The 10,171-nt window shown below is 35.1% G+C and overlaps 1 pseudogene; it reads left to right on the plus strand.

Moving 5' to 3' along the window:
* Positions 1-5,744: 5,744 nt before the first annotated feature.
* Positions 5,745-7,323, plus strand: LOC149196575 (uncharacterized; annotated as a pseudogene).
* The last annotated feature ends 2,848 nt before the right edge of the window (positions 7,324-10,171 follow it).

Genomic DNA, 10,171 nt, shown 5'->3' on the forward strand with positions numbered 1-10,171 from the left:
CTAGACCATGGTGGTGGCAATGGTGGCATTAGTTTTTACATCAATAATTTGTTTTCCCTTGCCAAGTTTTGGCTCAAAGTTGGAACATGCATTTAAGTCTAAATCTTTAAGCTCAACCACCAATGAAATCTTGGAATGACACTCATTTGTGTTATAGGTGGGGCTTTTGTGGAACTATAGATGTCATTATGAAGTTTTGTATACCATAGTTGACTCTTGTGGTTTTTGTAATGATCTCAAGTAGAAAATTATCTAAGCCTAAAACATGTTTTTTGAGCTCATGCATGGTGTGCTAAACTACCATATATATTTAACCATGAGATAATCACTATAAATGGAATAACTATCCCATTTTTGTAATATGGATGTCATTAAGAGGTTTTGTATACCATAGTTGACTCTTTTGGCTTTTGTAATGATCTCAGGTAGAAAATTATGTAAGTTTAAAACATGATTTTGGGCCTCATGCATGTTGCATGATGTCCTAAACCCTCAAACCATAAGATAGAAACCGTAAAGGGAGTCACTATCCTATTAGTGCAATATAAATGTCATTATAAGGTTTTGTATACCATAATTGATTTATGGTTTAAAGTTAAAAAATGCCATAAAGTATAAAACTTTAATCACCATGTCAACTACCAACGACATCTTGGAACAACACTCATTTGTATTGTAGGTGGGGCTTTTGTGGAACTATAAATGTCATTATGAAGTTTTGTATACCATAGTTGACTCTTGTGATTTTTGTAATGATCTCAAGTAAAAAAATTATCTAAACCTAAAACATGACTTGTAAGCTCATGCATGGTGTGCTAAATTACCATATATATTCATAAGATAATCATTATAAATGGAATAACTATCCCATTAGTGTAATATGGATGTCATTAAGAGGTTTTATATACCATAATTGTTTCTTTTGACTTTTATAATGATCTCAAGTAGAAAATTATGTAAGTTTAAAACATTTTGGACCTCATACATGCTGCATAGTATCCTAAACCTTCAAACCATAAGATAGAAACCGTAAAGGGAATCACTATCCTATTAATATAATATAAATGTCATTATAAGATTTTGTATACCATAATTGATTTATGGTTTAAAGTTAAAAAATACCATAAAGTATAAAACTTTAATCACCATGCATAATGTCATAAACCACCATATATTTATTATAAAGTGAATCTTTTTCGACGAATAAATTTGAGAACCAATACAATATTGTTTTAAACAATAATAACTATTCATGATTTAAAGGAGACCACGCATAGTGGTTTTGAACCATCCTCTTAAATATCATGAACTATACATAGGGACATTGCTCATAAATTCATAAATTTAATATATGTAGAAACAAATTTTGCATGTTACACATGGGTTTTAGAAATATAGCCACCATTTAAAGATGAAAACACATTTTTTAAAATCTAAAATATAAACTTTGGAAAATAAATATTTATTCAATAAGTATAACATATAAGTTATTATAAAATTTATTTAATAATAATGAATCTCAGGTTTGTGGATATGGATTGAGAAATAAAATTTTTAGATAAGTTTATATATATGAATTTTAGATAGAATGAATTTTGTTGACTTTCTTTTTTAATTGAGGTTTTAGATTGATTCTCAAGGGAATATGTTTAGCATATATTTCTTCTTAATGTTTATTAACATTGTAGTGTATTACAAAGTTTTATTCTTAATAATTTAAAAAATTATATTTGTACTAGGTGGCCCCCACTCACCAATTTGAGATTATTCCAATTCTAATAAGTTCATCCACTTTGATATTAGTCCAATTCTAATAAGTTCCCCATTAGTATTAATAACATTCATTTATATATAAGAAAAAATATTTAGCAAAATGGTCCATTACTTTTAATAAATTTTAAAAATTATATTTGTGTCACGCTGACTCCCCCACCCATCTTCGGGATTTGAAATTATTCCAATTCTAGTAAGTTCCTCCATGTTGAAGATTATTCCAATTTGAATAAGTTCCTCATTGTTATTTATAACATTCATTTATATATATGAGGAAAATTTATTTAGCAAAATAGTTGATTAATTTAATAAAATAAAAAAATAGATTCGTGCCACATGGCTCCCTACCCACAAATTTCCTAGGGATTTGAGATTATTCCAATTCTAATAAGTTCCTCCATTATAAATTGCTTATTATTATTTAGAACATTTATTTATATATAAGAAAATATATAACCAGGTATTTTCTTATGTCTTCAATATGGTGTATTCCCTACGTCAATTACAATGAGAAGTGGACCCGCTCAAGAGAAATATTGGGTGAAATGTCATACTATAATATTATATTTTATCCAATATAACTTGGTAAAAAGTGGATGAAGGTATACAAAAATATTGGATAAAATGTAGGAATTACGTTTTTCCTAATATTTCCCCACCCCTGCACACAAATGCCCACTGCCACATATCCGTAAAAAAGTTTTTATCTTTATGGGAAAGTTTTACCTTTATATGCTATATGGATTAAATGCCATCATTTTCTAAAACTAATTATATATCTAAATATAACATCAAACTAACATGAATCTAGGCTATTTTAATCCCCTTAAATAGATTATATAGATTATATTCTAGAGGAATTCCATCAGTCAATACCATGGATTTTTAAAATCATAAAAAAATTACCTTTACGGAAAAGTTCTACCTTTATATGCTATATGGACTCAATGCCATCATTTTCTACAACTAATTATGTATCTAAACCTAACATCAAACTAACATGAATCTAGGATATTTTAATCCCCTTAAATAGATTATATTCTAGAAGAAAAGCATGGATCAATACCATGGATCTTTAAAACCATGGGTCAATACCATGGATCTTTAAAACCATGGGTCAATACCATGAGATATTTTTTTATTATTATTTAATTTTTATAGGGTTATTTTTTATTTTTTTATTTTATTTTGTTATTTTAATTTTATTTTCACCAAGCTACAATATTCACATTACATCAAGTTACATATCTCTACCATATTTTAATTTTATTTTGACCTAGTCAAATTGTTAACATTATATTACTTTAGGTTACACATTTCTAGCATACCGTAGACATAGCTCGACTTGTTAACATTATATTACTTGGTTACACATTTCTAGCATACTATAGACATTAGATCTCAACTTAATGAAGAAATTAAGTTTATCCCTCGTACTAAAAAATAATTTTCTTCTTTTTAAATTACTTTATATAATTTTATAAAATTTGATGCAAAATAAAAATGAAAATTCTTTAAGAATGGTTGACATTGATTTTTAAGAAATTTTAAAATAATGTTACGCGCAACATCTCTTGCACATACATATATTAAAGTAATATTACATCTATGGCACACACACAGATATATATATATACTAGTGTAATCTTACGTGACAACATTTTTCTCATATACTCGGATTTACTTGGATGTAGCTTTCGTTTATAACATTAAAAATAGTCCATTTTATAACATTAAAAAATAATCCATTTATTTAAAAAATAAATAAATTGTGTCAAATAGCTCCTCACCCACCAAACTCCTAGAAATTTGAGATTATTCTAATTCTAATAAATTCTCAATTACAAATTCCCAATTCCTCATTATTACTATTTATATAAGTTCCTCATTATATTTATATAAAACATTGACAAGTTTGGGGCTTTTAGATTTAATACATGATAGACGAGATACTATTCAAACCATAAAAACAAACTCCCAGTTGGAAAATAAATGAGACTGGTAGGATTATATATTCTGAACTATGTGCAAACACATCTTTACGCAGTTGTCTATAACGCGACTTTTTGAAAGTCTTTCCGGCGGGTTTTTCTGGTCGAAATCCGGCAGGAATTTATTGGAATCGCAAGTTTGATAGCTAGTTTCTGCACAATGAAAGCGTCCCAGGGGTTTTGGAGGGTGCTGAATCCAAATATGCAGTTAAAAAACCATTTTAACTGCAATAAATCAAGATTTAACCTCAATTTCTTCCGCCGGATTCCGTCACCAGAATCTCCAAAAAGTCGCATTATAGACAACTCCCATCTTTACCATAAAAACAAACTCCGAGGTGGAAACTAAATGAGACTGGTACGATTGTATATTCTGAACTATGTGCCAACACATTTTTACACGAAAAGGAAAAGAAAAAGAGTACTTTCAGTATTGAAAGTTAAAATCTCTGTACACCTTACTAAAAATCTACATATAACATGAGAGAGTATGCATTAGTTATAATACAAGATTACGCGATGGATTCGAGGCAAAATCGTATTACTAATAAAACCAGAATTGTTGTAATAAGTTGTTGATGAAAAGAAATTAAGAACACAAGTACTGTTTGAATATTTAGAATTCTAGTGAAGTATATACTAGAAGAATCTAAACGAATTTGAGCAGCAACGGAATGTAGTGCGTAATGAAATGATAATTGTACATGAAAACCAAAAATTAAGGATATGCTGAGATCATTACAGTGTTATGTACACTTATTTAAATACAATGTGAGACCATTATAGTATGCATAAAAAGAAGGAAAAAAAGAGAACAATGGACAAATCTGACCCATGAAAGAAGTAAGGACCTGCAAAAATATAACTATCCAAACGTATACTCTGTCGGTAGACAGACTATAAGCAGCAAGCATAACATATATTATCCTAGTATTATAAACTGAACTTGGCATATATAATTTAACAACAATCCTCGGATATAAATAGTTAACATGTCAAACGGAGCACTCGGATGGTAAACCAAAACCAGAAATGTTCCACTACCTCACTGGAGGTTTAGAATAAACAAAATAAAAGGAAAAAATTGTATATCTATGTTGGTGTACAGACTGGAATATTATATACATATGTACGATTATTTTTCAAAAGAGAGATACAACTTCTTACCAAGCAGTGTTAGCGAAAAGGATCTTCCGACATTGCTCTGGCGGTAAACCAAGAGGGGTATGTCGAACGCAGTCAACTTAATGCGGTGTGATTGGTGAGAGTGAAGCGATATCCAGAAAGTTCAAACCCAGGTCGAACCCTGTAGGGTCAAGAAAAAAATCCAATATAAGGAAAGGGGAGGTCATGAACTAGAGTAAGCTATTCAAGGCTGCTATAATTTAGTAAATAAAAGTAATTAGGAAAAAAATCCACTAATAAAGGGTATCATAACCTCTCAAGTGCTCAACGAAACATAGGTAGAAAGAAACATTCCTGAGCAAATAAGGTGACAATTAGTAACAGGAAAACGGTATACTATCTTATCCGCGGAAACAATCCATTAGAATAGACCACAGGTGAACCAGAGTGACCTTCCCCACCAACATCAAAGGACAGTGACGACGGGTAAAACTATTCAAGAGAAAAAAGAAAAAACATGGTGAATCTGCACACAGACAATAACTCGAAACCCTAACCTATAACACCACTCCAATAGCACTCTTATAACTGTAATTTAACGCTAGAAATGACAACCCATAAGGTATGTGCAGGAGATAAAGAAGAAAAAAAGGGAAAACAATTAAACATACTTGTAAGGCCAAATAGACCCATGACGCGACTAGAGCTTTGAAGGTAGTCGCACCTGACCATTCCCTCTTTCCTGCAAGCAGAAATAAGATGAGGATTAGCGAGAGAAATGTATTCTACAGTGCATATCGAAACAAATAAACCAAGTGCAATAGGTTTGTAAGAAAATTTGGGAAGTTACAGGACATGAAGGTCTTTGTCATAGCAGTAACTGCTGAGGAATTCTTGGCTTTACAGGTGGCCGAGTGCTCCAGCAAGCGCCATGAAAGGTCCCGGTACCTATAACAACTGAAGAATATCAAGGGATAGTAACGGAGAGATACCGTAAATTGAAAAAAAATAAGTAAATCAAGACTCAAAAATCGACTTGGAGGAGGGTTGCACCTTGACATCAAAGAGGAGAGACTGTAGAGGGTATCGTTTGGCAGCTCATTTCAGGCAGTCATGACCATCGGTTACAGAACACGAGAATTTACTCACAACTGCTATCGCAAGAAACCTCCGAATCAATTGAGAAACAGATAGCGAAAGATGTTCCTCGCACTCTGAGATCCCACGAATTATTTCAAACCGGGCAGGGGCAGAGGTCTCTCCATAATGTGTTGAAGGCGTATTCAGTGTATGACAAAGATGTGGGGTATACGCAGGGGATGCGTTTGATAGCAGACGTGCTTCTGCTATACATTTCAGAGGAAAATGCGTTTTGGGTGATGGTTGTGGTGCTCAAAGACGGAGTGAACACTCCATTGAGAGGACTATACCTGGACGGTCTGCCTCTAGTCAGCAAATGCCTATTTGACTTTGAAACACTTGTGAAGGAACAACTACCAGAACTAGGCAAACATTAGCAAATGATCATGCCATCTATGTATGCAAACCGCTGGTTCTTGACAGTGTTCTCTGCAGATTTGCCATTTAAGTTAGTTGTTAGAATCTGGGACGTTTCTCTCTTCGAGGGCGTGAAGATTGTTTTCCAGGTGGGTATGGCACTGCTGAAGTTCTTTCAAGATGATTTGTTCAAATTATCATTTGAGGATCTGATCATGTCTCTCCAAGAGTTTCCTGTGCAGGATTTGAATCCAGATATTTTATTGTGGATGGCTTGGTCATTTAAGCTATATAAAAAAGTTAGGCGATGTTGTAATTATCACAGGTTTGGAAATTGAAAATTTATCATAATTAGGTTGTCAAATCATCATAGCAGGGTAGCAGAAAAGGGTAGCAGGGTTACTCATCATCATTATTCATTATTCAAATGAGTCACCACTATTCAAAGTGTAACATCCCTCGTGAAAAGTTAATGTTGGTAAATAGTAAAAGTAACTATGAACAAAGACTTTAGTTGAAAAGTATATAACTCTGTTGCTGGTATTATGATAATTAAAAATTGTGTTAGTACTATTTGATTTGAGCATATGATTAATCATGATTAATAACTGTGGAGGCAGTTAAAAATAAAACCCTAACTACCTTCACGAGGTAGTTGAGTCCCCAGAGGAAAAAGGGGAAAGATTTGCCAAGTCTAGTAAGGATCAGATGGCAGAGAAAGAAGTTATGCTATGTCTGGTTATGATCAGATGGCATAGGAAAAAGGAAAGGTTTTTCCTGTATGCGCTATGTCTGGTTAGGACCAGATAGCGAGACCTGCCAAAAGCCAGAGAAACTGCAGTCAAGAGGGTCTGCAAGTGCCTGGGGGTGGAAGATCGTGAAGAATCTTCCTACGGACGGGTGGATTGACAAGCATTTCATACAGGTTTGCGATTAAACAGGTATGGCTTATTAAGTTAATCAACTGAGAAATGACTTTAATTATCTGTGGTGAGTAAACAACACCGAGAGAAACACTCTGCTTATATTCTTAAAAATACTCTCTTTGTGCTCGGTATAGACCGTATCTTTAATTCCATTCAAGAATGCGAACATTGTATATATACAGAGCAGAGAACTTGTACTACAGTCGGTCAAACAAGTATTGAACAGATAGGAACTAGTGATTCCTACTTTGTAATTTCTAGTGCGCGTAATATATATATATATATATAAAGAAACAAAATCATGAACGAACAGTAACAACATAGATATGTTTATTCCCGGATTCATGTAGCAATGAACAGTGGAAAGCTTATACTATTAAACAAGCAAGAACGGCCGAATGTTAGTCGGCAGAATAGAAGACAAACCCTGGAGTGATATCAGTATCGCTGCTAATATATAAGTAAACAACTATCGGAAAACCATGTTCAAGCATTTATAAATATAACTCTCAGGCAACGAGATTCCTGCTCGTATATCAAAGAAAAGAACAACATATTATGCATGCATTTGCAAAGATTCAAGCCTCAGGGTATCACTGCCGCGGGGCATAAGCTTACGCTTAGCCAGCAGGCACCGTGGCCGAAACAAAACCAAGATTTGCCCTCTGCAAGTAATTGATATAACTGACTATAAATCGAGTGCGACTCGTGTGATAAATAAGTTCAAATAAAAGCTGTGGAGATAGCAATATATACCGAGAACAATGTTAATGCAGAGCCTTAACTATACCAAATGCCTGTAACTCAAAAACAAGCTTGTAGCCGAAAATAATCAACGATTAACATTATAAAAACATAACTGTATTCGACAAGAAGTTATGTCCGTAAGCCGGGCAAATGCTAGATTAAGAACTGTACATAGATACAATTAACCGGCGAACCGTGCCTAGACAGAGACCCGCCTGAATCTGAGCTTTTAAACAAAATAGTAAGTTCAATAACCATACCGACTAGGAAAATGAACCATGTAGTTTCTCAGTAAGGAAACCGTGGACGTATGGCGGAAGAGTGGAATGTGAAAACAAGAACCTCGGCATCCCTGTTCAGTGGAGCAGAGGTTTAGCCACTGTCCCGTGAAGAGAATCGAAAGCAGAACCTATGGGAGATAAACAACTCTTACCTGTGGCAGGGCGGCCGAGGGCGAGAGGGTCAGACCTTCTCCCAACGCCGACTGGTCGCCGAAGCACCTCCTGAAATATTAAGACAGTTAAGCTGAGAACCTTATCGGAGCATCTCCTGAAAACATAGAGACAGTTGAGCTGAGAACCTTATCGAAATGGCTGAGAACAATGGCAACAAAATTAAACAATAGCGGAAATGTTTAAGTCTGAAATCGTGAGGCTTGTCTTTACCTGAACCGAAAGGAGAAGCTACAGTATATCATCGTGCTCTGGCTGAGAATGAAACTCCGGTGTGGCAAAGAGCCATCTAAGCCTTCGGCAGAACACAGTCGAGCCGAGGACTTCGGCAGCATACAGTCGCTCCAAAATGAAAACAATAACCAAGTCGAAAATGAAATGAGCCTTAAATATTTAGTGCAAGACCCTGCCTCGTGGCATAACCTCAGCCTTCGATCTGACTGAGTTTGCCACCACCGTCTGATCAGTAAGAAGGATCCGGATGAGTTTGAGCGCGAAATGGTAAGACCGAGGTGCCGGCCTCGTAACACATGGAGTCTGGAGTCACGCCACCGCACATGGCAGTGCAAAGACGAGCCATTGATCTCGCCAGGTGGACGGCATATAGCGAGCAAGCGCTGTAAACAGCAAGACATCACTGCACCCGCATCTCGAAAAGGCAACTTAGTTCAATCTATGGTAAAGGCCATAAAGATCGCAATTAAGAAGATGCCAGTCCATAGTACCCGGGACTTACCGTGGCATCGAATCCCATGACCGCTTCATTCCAAAACCAATGTATGTATATACTTTTTTTAATAAGCGGGTACGGAAATCGATTAACTATGCATACATGTAAACAGAGTATGACTATTTCAGTAAGTCGAATGGAGTATTAGTTGTGGTGATTAGGATGTGCGTACTGTATATTAAATACATAAATATGTCAAAAGCCCAGAAGGTTTATATGCATGCTATAATGTTATTAAATACCCATATATGTCAATTGTTTGGAGAATCTCAATACAAGTGGTTTATATGCATGTTATAATGTAAGTTGGTAAGTAGGAATATATAGAAAAAAAAAAATTACCTCTGTGATAGGGCGTGACAATTTGGTATCAGAGCCCAGGTTTACAACTCTGTGACCTTTGGGAGAATTTCGAGTTATGCAGCAATGTAAATATACAGTGTCATGACAAAAGTTGAGAGTGTGCTAAAAATAAATTATATCTGTTTAATGAGTTATTCTTAAACAGGTAGCAGCAAAATGAGGAGAGCAAATAGCGCTCCCCATGGAAATCTGGATCAACCTGATAACGTGAGGCAACCTCAGGGACATCCTGAGCTTTGGGTGCAACTGGGAGCAGAAGGTCGCAATGCTGATTCGATGCTCATGAGAACAGTTCAGGAACTAAAGGACGAAATGGCCCGGTTGCGTGCAGATAATGCAAGACTAAATGTGGAACAAGAGAGGATTCTTAAAAGCTTACCTGATAAGCAACATCAACAGCAGTCACATCCGAGGCCTGAACAGGCACAAGTGACAGATGAACAGAGCTATCACACTGAACAGGAGGAAGCAGAGGACAGAGGGGAGACGCGAGGAGAGAAGTCTGTCAATGCTTCTGAATATCAAACTCCAAAAAGACCACGGATGGAACTTCAAGGAGAATTTCGG

The sequence above is a fragment of the Pinus tabuliformis genome, chromosome 2_2 (genome assembly GCF_031772625.1).
Source record: "Pinus tabuliformis cultivar Carrire ecotype Pingquan chromosome 2_2, CPIR1, whole genome shotgun sequence".
NCBI classification, from domain to species: Eukaryota; Viridiplantae; Streptophyta; class Pinopsida; order Pinales; family Pinaceae; genus Pinus; species Pinus tabuliformis.